General features: G+C 42.8%; 1 protein-coding gene across 6 annotated transcripts in view; it reads right to left on the reverse strand.

Moving 5' to 3' along the window:
* TSNARE1 (t-SNARE domain containing 1) overlaps positions 1-12,817 on the reverse strand; it is a 462,499-nt gene that overhangs the window by 347,902 nt on the left and 101,780 nt on the right. The gene's annotated exons all lie outside the window — the stretch shown is intronic.

Genomic DNA, 12,817 nt, shown 5'->3' on the forward strand with positions numbered 1-12,817 from the left:
CCAGTTATCAAGTATATTAAAAAAAAGGAAAATAAAAAGGGAAAAAAAAATAAAGAAAGTGCAGAATAGCTCCTGCATTAGAGCACTCCAACACAAATTTGTTTATTTTTAAAAGATTGCCTCTTCAAACCTGGTGATGCTCCTCCCAGGAGGCAAAGCCAATATTCGGATCTATTTTTTGATCTTCTAAATGCAGGCACAGCTAGAGGAAGCCAAGCTCGAGCCTAGGGGGAAGCATTCACATGCTGCAGCCCAGGAACCAGCCCTGCCACAAGGAAATTCCAGTTGGGTCCCAGGCCTGGGTTAATCACTGCGTTATTTCCCGGAGCTTGGGCAAGTTCTGTACATGACTTTTGCTGCAAAGCCTTTCATCTGTGGGCATGTTTCTGCCAAGCTGCAGATAAAACTGATCTCGGCCACTGGGGGTCATTAAAAGGCCTGTTAGAGCCTCCTCCCAGGAACTGAGCTATTTCCCCTGCTGGAATCTGACATCTGCACTCCTTTAAGGATTTCTCAGGGCCTCTGTGTTATAACCCTTTAGGACCAGCAGCCACTAAGTCATCTTCGTTTTCTGACTCACTGTAGAGGTTTCCTCTCCTTTCCTGCTTCACTTAGATCTGACACAGTCACTGCTGAAAGGCAAATCAGCTCCCAAAAATCATTCCAGGCAAATGAATATGACTTAGAATAGAACAGCAGAAGAAATGTATCAGTAAAGTCTCCTGACTCTTGAGCTGGTCTCCTGATTGCTGTCCTGTTTGCAGGCTGGGCAGGAAAGGAAATCTTCCAAGGAAGTGGTGATAATTCTCCCCCTCCCCTCTTTCATATCAAGGAAGCAAGACACACATGAGGATACTTTAGTAAAGCCTTTGACACTGTTTCCCACAGCATTCTCCTGAAGAAACTGGCTGTTCATGGATTGGACAGGTTTTCTGTGTGAAAAACAAGCTGGTGGTGAATGGAATTAAATCCAGGGGGTGGCCAGTCCTGAGTGGCTCAGTATTGGGGACAGACCTATTTAATATCTGTATGGATGATCTCCATGAGGGGAGGATGTTTAGCCTGGAGAAAAGGAGGCTTGGGGGGAACCTTCTCACCTTCCACAACTCCCTGACAGGAGGAGCAGCCAGGTGGGGGTCAGGCTCTGCTCCCAGGGAACAAGGGACAGGGTGAGAGGAAACAGCCTCAAGTTGCCCCCAGGGAAGGTTGGATTTGATTTTAGGAAAGATTTCTTCACCAAAATGATTGTCAAGCATCAAAGCAGAATGCTCAGGAAAGCGCTTGAGAATTGTGCCCACCCTTCCCATGCAGATGCAGGTCAGAGCTGGAGCTCCAGAGGATTTCAGGGTAAGGGCTGGGTTTGAGCACGAAGCCATTCCTCAGTCTGCGCTGACCAGGACGTGGACAGAAATATGCTCGTGCCAAACTAGGGGAAGTATTTATACAGCACAAAACCAGTGTAATAAACAATGTCATTGTCTTGGGAAGCCTGGTCAAGCAAAGCAGCAGGGGCAAGGAGGAAGGGACTGAGAGATGGAGGATGAAAACATCTGGGGAAAAGAGAGAGAAAGAAAAAAATGGCAGGCGGAATAAAGATGAATCCCTGCTGTGTCTACACCAGTGGATATGGAGGGGGCGGGATTTTTAGAAATGGGAAGGAGAGGGACAGCAGATCAAGTGGAATACCCAGCATTTCTCCCTGAAAGCAAGGCTGGCTTTTGTTTTCAGCCAAGAAAAGGAATTCACAGCGTGTTCCAGCAGTGAAAGTCCCCGGCCGTGGGCAGGGAATCTCTCCTGCCTGACTCACAGGCCCCCTGATGCAAATGCCAAAGAGGAGAGAGATGCTACCAGGAGCTTTTCTAAGGCTTTCTGCTGCAGACAGGCCCTGCCACTGTCTAAGGTGATGCTGAAATGCTGGCCTTGTCCTCACCCCTTCTCTCTCAGTTTTGAGGATGTCTCAGACATGCCTGGAAGAGGTAAAACATGGCAACTAAAAAAAAAAAAAAGAAAAAAAGGGGAATGGACCAAAGAGGATGGGACATTCAACCAGAAACCTGAAACAAAAGAGAGAGCAGCTGCAAGACAAGCAGCCCTCCTTCCACCAACTAGACATCAATAAAATAAAATAAAATAAAATGAAATAAAATGAAAAATAAAATTAAATAAGAGAAAAATAAATGAAGCAACGCTGGATTCTTACCAAGTCAAATCTGAGGGAAAAAGAATCATTGGCATAAGACTCTGACAACTCAATTAATATCCCTCATCTTGTGGGAGCAGAAGGTTCCCCAAATACAAAGTGGCCCAACCTCTCTGATCTCCAGGAAGTTCAATCTCCCAAAAGGAAGCTCTTGTTTGCCGCAGTGGCTGTTTTCTTATTGTACATAAACACACACTTTCTCTCCTTGTCAGGATGTCAATATGGGCTGGTTTCTTCTTCACTAATGAGCAATAAATTTGAAAACCCCGTGGACAAGAAAAGAAAAAAATTTAAAAATCACTGAAAATACTGAAATGGTGTTAACAGACCCAAAATTTAAAAGTATGAATTGAGAGCACTTTGGTTTAGCAGTAAGAATATAAAAGGAGAGGTATGAAATGACAATATGACTGAAACGGCCAAATTGCATTTCAAACCAACACACACACACTGCACATCCATCCCCCCCAGGTATGCACATCCTGCATATTTCTAGTGATTTTACTGTTAGATCCTGGTTTGGAATTATCTGTGTATTGTTCAAAGTCCCAGCCATCTGGCTACAGTCTGGCTGCTAGAGCACTTCAGGAAAAGCAGCAGACAACTCCTCTTTCCCCACCTGCTTAATTCCTGCAGTACCTGAAATAAATCTAAAATAATGACTACTAAAGGATTGTAATAAAGGGTGTTTTTTTGCTGCATTTTGTCATAAACCCAAGTTCTCTGCAAACTTTATTTTACAGTAAACCCTCTTTCTAAATCTCTGCTTTACACCATCTTGCAGAAGTGAAAATAATAATAAAAAAGAACTTGGAGGAACGAGTGGGAGAAAGTGGTACAGAAATCTTATTTTGCTCAGCCCATCGCTTTGGTTGCCGCCACACATGTGGAAAAGTATAGGAGGACTGAAATTTTCAGACTCCCAGGACTGTTTTTTCCCTTCAAAACCTCTTTTTTAAGGGAGAATGGGATGGTTCTCAGTGGTCTTCCCACACAGCTTCATACCCAACAGACCTGTTTCAAATGCCAAGTTCAAGGCATGTGCTATTCCCAGCCCCAAAAGACGGATTTATGACTTTGAAAATCTTCAGATGGATTTACAACTTCAAAAAATCTTCTTTACATAACTTTGTCCCTCTACTTTGCCAGCTATATTCCTATTTCCATTTCTGTATCTCCACTAGGAGAGGAGAAGGAATAGAGGATATTCTGTTTTATGCAGCATGGCTGTGGTCAACTCTTCATTCTTCTGCTCTCCACTAAGGACCTGAGAAAAGCATTTAGAGACAAAAAATAAAGTAAAATCCCCCAGCTAACCAAATAATGCTCTGTGCATTCACATGTGTGGGGTACTCTTTGTCTCTCTGAAAATCAACTCCCAAATCTCTGGGTGAAGCTTTCAAGGCAAGGAACAGCCAAACAGACAGAAATAGTCATGGGAAATATTCCACTTTAGCACACTGCTGGGCACCAAGGGATTTAGGAGCAATCAGGTTTGGCTGGCTATTAAAAAACCAAACCAAACCAAACCAAATAAACATTGGTTGAAATTTCAAGAGATCCTTCCTTAAAAACCTTCCAGAGCAGAAAGGGGCCTTGGACTATCCACTCCCACACCCCAAGCTTCATCATTCAAGTACTAGGAGATCTGTGAGGTCTCACCTTAAAGAGTTTCTGAAAATAGGACATCAGCTGTAAAAAAGCCCACTGGGAATATTTTAATCCTGGTACTTTATCTCCCATGAATCACCTGCCTTCCACTTCAAGCTTGATTTCCACAAAAAATATTGGCTTTAGAAGGAACTAAAGAAATTTACTTAGGATGTGTTCATGTAGGAAAGTATCATCATCCCATTGCAGCCCTCCACAGCCAGAAGAAGATGAGAAACACAGAGATATCCCCAAAAGGTGTTTCCAGCTTGGGATCAGGAAATAATGGGAAACTGGTTTTAGAAACACCCATACAACCACTTGTACACCTCAGAACCTCTTCAAGCTGCTTCTTCCACCCCACCACAACCACCTGCAGCACCGCCACTACCTTCAGCCACATCAACAGCCATGGAACGAGCTCATAAATCCCAACCATTAATATCCAGGTATAACAGAGAAATGCAGGGAAGATCTGCAATGCATACAAGCTAACATCCAATTTAAAATCCTTCCTTGCTCCTAAACACTTTCCATCCACACTAATTCACCCTAATCCCCAATCTACCTGCTTACATCTGTCGAGTCCTTCCCCACTGTTGATCTTTAATCCCTGCCCACTTCTGGCTGCCAGTGTCAGTCTCATAGCAAACGCCACCTGGAAGAAGAGATATTCAGAAATAATATTTCTGGCCTGACAGCATGGATAAATGCTTTATTCCTCTTTATTTTTTTTCTCTCTCCACTCAAATTCTGTTTGTGTCATACGTATTTGGGTCAGCTGTGTCTACCCCTCCATTATGTACAGAAGTGAGATTTGTGTATGTTCTGTAAATAAATACATCCTTAGAGTGGGGCTGTAGAACAGAAATCCACAACTGTGTTTTTTCAGTATCTCTATAAATCTCCGTCCCCATTTTCCTGGCAGAAGGTAATGCCATAAAACTCCACTTGCATTTTCAAGGAGAAAAAGGAAGATGCATCATACACAAAGGATGCTAAATTCTTTTCTTTCTAATCCATTAAGAAATTCTATATCCTTGAGAATTTAATTAATTGGATAATACTAAGTATAGGAGGGAAGGAAACAAGAAAACAGGGAAGTTGAGATTTACACCTGGCCACACTACAGAGTAGTGACAGAGGTGACCAAGAGATGGATGTGCTCTCCAAAATATCAAAGGTAGGCTACAAGCTGCATTCATGCACAGAGATTTTACTACTTTATCTACTATTACTTTAAATATTAATATTTTTAATATTATTAATATATGAACATCTCAAATATGCAGAGTTCCATCCCACTCAGCATGTCCTGCAGCATCCACTGTCCCTATCACAACAGCACAGACAACAAAGACGTTTTCCCTTCCTAAACTTTATCCCAGGCTTTAGACTTTTTGGATTTGTTCCCTCTCACAGCCAAAACACCAAGAAATTCTGCAACAGAAAAAAAAAAAAAAAAAGGTCTGAAGCAATTCAGTTAATACCAAGTTTAGTTTGCAGCCAAGGATCAGGGTGAGGTAGCACAGTCTCACCTGTGCTAAGAATCTCAGCTGTGCCAATGTCTGATTCACACCTGGGGAATGCTTGGGACAAAGAAAATTCATGCCAGGTACTATTCTAGCTCTTCTTCCAAGGCCCAGGAATGTCCATTCCCAAATTTACTGGGGTTACTACAGCAACAGTAGAGGAAACACAGCAACACTCTACATGGATATCCTTGCAATCCAAACTAGGACAGACAAGGCTGAATTCAATTTCAACCTTATTTGGTTTCCTGATGAGCACATTAATAAAAAAAGCCAAAAGAAAAAAATAAGAAAAAAAGATCTTTTAGCAGCCATAAGGGCAATAAAAACTGACAGCACCTTCCCAAGAAGGGAATACAACACGGAGTGGAAAAAGCTGTGCTAGAAATGCCAGCCTGCTCCTGGACACCAGCTTTTCCAGTGAAGTTTGGGGGTTCTTCCATTCATGTATTAGAAAAGAGTTGCAGAACCTCAGGAAAAATGCTGGCTGCAGTACTTAGCCTGTCTGGAGCCTGGTTCTGCTTCCTCCCTGGGGAGACAGCTTGATGAACCAAAAGAGGTCGGAAATATTCAAGCAAACATGGAAAAAGCTTTGATCTGCTCTACCCCTGGTTTCAGAATGAAACCATCGTGGCAGCACATCTGCCTGGCACAGCAGGATGCTGGGGAGCACTGGGATGTGCACATAGAGACAGCTCTGATGGAAAAGCAAACAGCTGCAGAAGGGTTGCTCCAACCTCATCCTCTTTCCCATGGATCCCCATTCAGCAAACATGGACAGATGTTCATACAAGGTCATGCAGCAGTACTACTGCTCAATTTCAAATGTATCTTGTTTCAGGTGGATTTTTTGCAGGCACAGCTCAAGAAAAACAGGCTTCAGATCCTATCCAAGCACTGGATATTGCCATGATGGAAAGAACAAGGATGCAAAGCACAGGGTGGAAGCCCAGTGGTGTAGAAAATGTTGAGGAAGCCTTGCAGCACTCGCGGGAATTTCATATTACAGCCAAGGACTCCCTTATGGCCTGTTGGAGAAGGGCTCTGCTCTCCTAACTGGAGAAGTGCTCTCAAGAAACTGAAAATGTTTCAAAAAACACAGTTGGATTCAATCTACAGAATTAAAGAATCTTGGGAGCATCAATCAGAGAATCATAGAAACACAGAATGGTTTGGGTTGGAAGGGACCTTAAAGATCATCTCCTTCTAACCCCCTGCCATGGGCAGGAACACCTTCCACAATCCCACGTTGCTCCAAGCCCTGTCCAATCTTATCTTTAACACTTGTGGGGCAGCCACAACTTCTCTGGGCAAGCAGTGCCAGGGCCTCACCACCCCCACAGGGAAGAATTTCTTTCTCACATCTCATCTAAACCTTCCCTCTTTCAGTTTAAAATTGCTGAAGTCTTGTCCAGGTGTGAACAGCTTAAACAAGAGCTGGTACAAAGTTCAAATGAGGCGGTAGCTGAGTTTTATTTTGTTAATAAAACGTTTCTTTCCTCCGCATCCAAGACAAAGAAAAGCTTTTGCAAGAGCAGCCAGAAGGAAAAAAAAGCATTGAGCTAAATTAATTTCAGGAGCTGAAACTAAAGCACAGGGCAGTCTCTTCTCCTTTAGGAAAATATACCCATGTGGAAAGACAACCCAGAAGGGCAGCCCCAGGTCTGGGCACACATTGGGAAATTAAAGGAACCACAATCCATGGAATTATAGAATCACTGAATGGCCTGGGTGGGAAAGGACCTTAAAAACATCTGGTTCCAAACCCCGACAAGGGTCAGGGACACTTTCCACTGGACAGTTTCCACCAGCAACATTCATTCTCTTCTGCTTTCCCTACCAAGGGACCTCTACCCACACGACGAGCAGGCTGCAGGCAGAGGATCTTCTTAAACTACTTCTAATTCCACAGTAATTGAGTGGAAAATGAAGCAAGCTGTTCTGAGAGGATGTTTAAATGCATTTCCAGCTGAAATGCCCAAGGAAGGGTAAGTGTCTTTGATTTCTGATTTTCTCTCAAAGACTGGGACCGCCAGCGTGATTTTTACATGTTTACATTAAAATTGCTTTGAGTAACCAAGACTAGCAAATAAAATTGGTAAAGAAAAAAGAAAGTTTATCTTTACCCAAGAGGTTTTTGGATTGGTTTGTTGGTTTTGTTGCTTTTTTTTTTCCCTGCTAAGAAGTTGTCATCTCACCTTCACATATTTCATTAAAATACTTATTTATTCCAATGGTGTGTTCTGTTTTTTCTACTTATATAAATAAATGCATAACCACTTACATTTCCTGAAATACTGAAATCATAGCAAAACATTTATTATAATGGTTAAAAGTGCCAGAAGGGATAGGGCAGAGGTTTTCAAAACAGTTTCAAAGTCAATTTGCGTATGAAAGTTAATTCTGCTGGCAATTCCTTTTGCTATAAAACATGTTGTTCATTATTCTTTAATATGTTTTCTTAAGTTTAGGCTTATTAATTCATTAAATCATGAGATCTCTAAGAACTGGATGTAAGGCAAAGAAGATCCTCTAAATCTAGTGAAAATGGACTAAGAAAATAAATTTATAACTTTTGGAAGTTTTGCACAATAGCAAAGAAACAACATGGAATAATTCTGTAGATGCCACAGAAATGTTTTTTGGGGTTGTCTAGTGAGAGAGATCATCTACTTTTTTTTTTTTTTTTTTTTTTATTGTTGGCACTGAGACTTTAATCTGCACTTTACTAACGACTTATTAAATGACACCCAACTCCTCAACTTCCGTGGGACCACAAATTCAAGAAAATACGATGAGACCCAAGACTTAGAAGCAAAAGTCAATCATTAAGACTCTCAGAAATGTTTTACACAACATTTGACAAGCCACGTTATTGTTTAGAGCTCTCTAACTTACAGGCAACTCCAGGAAGTAACCTTGAAGCAGTATTTTGAACCCATCTATGCATGGCAGAGAAAAGCTGCCACAGGAGGTCACATCTTCAGTCCTTCCTTTTTTGAAGGCTGGACTTGATGGTCTTGGAGGTCTTTTTCAACCTTATGATTCTCTAATTCCACACTTGACAGGACTCCATCCCAAAAGCACACTTTGGTTAAATTACTGAATGTGATCTGGTCCAGCCCTTCAGTTTGAGACTTCAGCCTTTGAAAAAATCACCCCTAATATTGCAGAGTAGCTTCCAATCTCCTCAAAAGATTCAATGATTTTGTTCTTGCTTTCTTTCACTCTTTTAACTCTTTCTAGCACTCTTTCCTGAGGACATTTAAGTGCATGATTTGTGTTCCTCATTGCCCCAGTGAGGAACAGTTGCCACAACCAGACCTGGACCTCCCACCAGACCCTTTGGACAATGCCTCACACTGCAACGACCCCAGGTTTCCAGTTCCCTTCAGCAAGGCATTCCAAGTACCGGAATTAATTTAAGAGGCCAATGCAAAACTAAAGCAGCACTCAGGCCCCAATACAGCAAAAAGATTAACCAGCTGCTCAGTGTTGATTAACCTCAGGGGGACTCCTTGTGTACTCAGGAGTTTGTGCTGCGCTTCAGCACTTTGCGGTGTCGAGACATGGAGCTGGCAGTGGATTCCTTCCCATGGTTTGACACCAGACCTGGGGCTGCAGAGAGGCCACGTTGGTGGTCAGGCCATGGTGCTGGTTTGTACCCGAGCTTTTGAGAGAGTTTTGTGTTCAAAACAGAGCTTCTGCCATCCCCATCCCATCAAAGGCTCTGAACATCTCCCTCCCATGGAGCACAGGAGCTCTGTGACTCTGCCAAACTTCGAGGCAACCACGAACCCCATGATGGCTTTTTAAGGACAAATCACTTTCCAAAACTTCTAGAAAACCGAGGAAAACAGGATTGGAGAGGACAGAAGGGTGGTTCATGTGTAAGAAGGATATTTATATCGGATATTTGGGAAGAAGTCTTCACTGAGAGGGTTGTCAAGCCCTGGAACGGGGGAGTGCCTGAGTCACCACCCCCACAGGGATTTAAAAGAGGTGTAGATGTGGCACTTAGGAGCATGGTTTAGTGGTGGCCCTGGCAGTGCTGGGTTAACGGTTGCACTTGAAGATCTCAGAGGCTTTTTCCCACCCAAACAATTCCATGACAGGTCAGTGACAGCACTGCCAGCACTGGCACATGACTTTCCACCCAAGAGCTGGTTGGTACAGCACAGAGGCCAGTGAGTGGTAGAGAGGGGAGGGCAAAGAAAATTATAGATGTGATTCCAGGAAAAAAAAAAGTTAGAAAAAATCATTTAACAATTGTTAAGTATTAAAATGATAATTAGGTGATTTATACCCAGAGAACAGTGCCAAGGACAGCTTGCAGGGACCAATCTCATTTTGTTCAGTGACAAGATAACCAACCTTATCCAACCAGGAGAAAGACTCATGTGATATATCTTGAGTAGAACCCTGGCCAGTGTCCCACACAAAATCTTCAGGAGAAACTGAAGGGAAAATAGTCCAAATGAAGTCACAGCCAAATTAAGCACTGACCCTTGAGTCCCTTGAGCTCAACTGGAAGCAATGCACTGCGGGAATATGAAATTAACCTCACCTTTCCAGAGCTGGCATTTAACGTCCAGGTTACAGTAAGGTTAATAAAAGCAGTGCTAAAAATTTCCTGTCTTGTGGCATTTTAATCCAAGCTATTTAAATTCCCTGACCTATATGCCTCCTTGTGTAAAGCAGGTTTTGTTCATTTTCCCCACAAAAAGATGGTTTGGGGAAGATAGGTTGAACATGGTAGAGAGTGCAGGCTGCATACAGTAAGAATCCAGGGTTTAATTTCTACTGCTGTACAATGTTTGGTCTCTGTTTATCTCAGACATGTCACATTACTTAAAAAATAATATTTTTGAAGTCAATCTTTTCCACTTCTCAGATTTAAACTTCAAAACAAAACAAAAACAAACAAAAAAAAACCCCACCAAAACAAAACAGTAACTTTCTACTACCTGCTTTCTAATTTGTCCATGCAACACCAATGCCCAGCTGAATCCCAGAGAAGCTCCTACAAGGAAACAGGGGAACACACAGGTTTACATTGATTTTGGGGATCAGAATGAGGATATGAAAAGCAGATGTTGCTGGAGGAGGCTGTAACTCCCAACTGCAAAGCAGGGACACGGCTTATGTGTCCATGTGCCACTCCTGGCTGTCCTTCAGTGGCTGTGGGACAGCCAACCCGCCAAAGTGCTCTACTCCAGGTAATCCTGGTGATCCTGCTTGTGACACACCTTAGGGTGCTCCTTGGTTAAGGCTACAGAATATCTGAATTCTGCTGAGCTTCCCTCTCACTCCTCCCAAAACCTTGCTGATATGAAAAAGTAATGCGTGAAAAAAATACTTGTTTTTGTTTTCACCAGGAAACCCTGGATATCCACCATCAAAAACAGAGTCTGAACTAGAGTTTTCTGACACCAAGGTGTCCAGGGCAAACCAAATTGCTGAAAACACTGCCTTGGGATTCTTTCCCAAACTGCTACAGATCAAGTCTGTGGACCTCTCTAATTAGGCTGGTCAGCAAGATTAACTTCCACATGGCCTGAGGATGGGCTCTGAGTCCATCCATCATCACATCAGCCCGGAGCCAAGGGGTCACCTTCAAGTAATTAAACTTTCCCATCCTGGCAACACATTTGGATTGAGCATGGAGGAGACAGAGCCAAGACAAACAGATGCATAGGCACAGAGGAAACCCCCATGGCAGTGTCACCCTTCGCTAAACAAAAGCAAACAAAGCCTAAGCCCCCTTTCCTTTGCTCTCTGTATTACAGATGAAGCAGTTCCGTATCTGTCACTTTTATTGTCACAGTATCTCAGGGATTCTGTTGGATTCAATATCTGTTGGATATTGAGTATTACCACTGGACCACTGTTGGACATTTACCTGCAGGAATACCTGGGGTTTTTTATTTATTTATTATCTATAAAGAGAGGGACAGGTTAAAACTCACACAGAACATTCCCATCAAGGTTTGCCCCTGCTGAGAGCAGAGACACAAATGCTGCCAGAAGGCCACGCTCCTTTGTTCCAGCTGTACCATGATCTAATACAAAAGCCAATTTTTCTTAGCAAACCAGTCATCCATCATCGAGAAGCAGGAGGCAGATAATTAGTGTTGCATTACCCTCTCCTGACACTTAATTAATGGCAATATTTGGGGGTAGTATGACAAAAGGCATCCAATGTGTCAGTCTCCCATGGCGAAGGGATCCAGGTTCAGATGAGCACAGAACAGAATCACAGAATTGATTCTGAATCCACAGGTTGGAAGGAAACCTCAAAGATCATCTGATCCAACCTCTCTTGGCAAAAGCACGGCCTGGACAAGATGGCCCAGCACTCCATCCAGATGAACTTTAAAGTTGTCCAACGTTCAAGAATCTGCCACTTCCCAGGGGAGATTATTCCAAAGGCTGATTGTTCTCACTGCAAAAAAATGTTCCTCTTGTCTGAGTCTCTGATAACTGAATCTCCCCAGGAGTAACTCGAACCAATATCCCACATCTTTTCCATGTGAAAAGAGAGTCTTCACCTCATTTGTAGCCACCCTTTAAGTGCTGGAACACGGTGAAAAGGTCTCCCCTAAGCCTTCTTTCCTCAAGGCTGAACAAAGCCACCTCTGACTGAGACACACAGAAAGGAAACTTCTCCAAGGTGCCTTGGCCAATGGGAACCAAACAGGTTCCTCCCCTCACAATCTCTTCCACAGGGATGCTTAGCTAAGGTACCAACCAATTTTGGCTGGCTGGGAAAATCCACCCTGAAGGACCCTGGAGATGTGTCCATGGCAATGCCACCAGACAGGATGTGTGTATGTCTGGTGGAAATCAGCACTCAACTCCCAGCCATAATCCAGAGCATGGACAGGCTCTGCTGGACAGCCAACAACACTGTGGCTGTTCCAAAAAAGCTGATTTTTCCACACCAGCTCCTCTTTGCCATCCACTAAGGGTGCCTTCAGCATCACAGCTCCAACTGCCAAGCCGTGGGCAAGCTGGGCACAATGAGGGATCTCTTCAGATACTTAGAGATTTCAAGTGTCTTGAGTTATTCTGTGAATTTGCATTAAAAACAGTGGGTTACTCATACAGCACAATAAATACTCATTTTTTTTAAATCCAAGCTACAATGCGCTGAGATTCATTGTTTGTCTAGTCCACATTTCAATTCTCTTTTCTTACAGTTCTTTGATTGTGCCCAAGTATCCCATTCTTCCTTGCTTTTATGCCTTTAATTTTGCCTTGCAGAACAGCCTAAAAATCACTATTCACAACTGAACAGACAATTTGCACTTACTTCAATACCTTCTTCCTGTTCAAAGAAAAAAATCAAAATTAAACCCAAATTTGTAAGAAAACAGGAACCCAAGAGAAACTTCTATGTATTTGTTTGTTTTTTTTTTTTTTTTCATATTTC

This window comes from Corvus kubaryi, unplaced genomic scaffold (assembly GCF_017639235.1).
Source record: "Corvus kubaryi isolate FWS band 111438036 unplaced genomic scaffold, C.kubaryi_AGA036_p1.0 37385, whole genome shotgun sequence".
Lineage (NCBI taxonomy): Eukaryota > Metazoa > Chordata > Aves > Passeriformes > Corvidae > Corvus > Corvus kubaryi.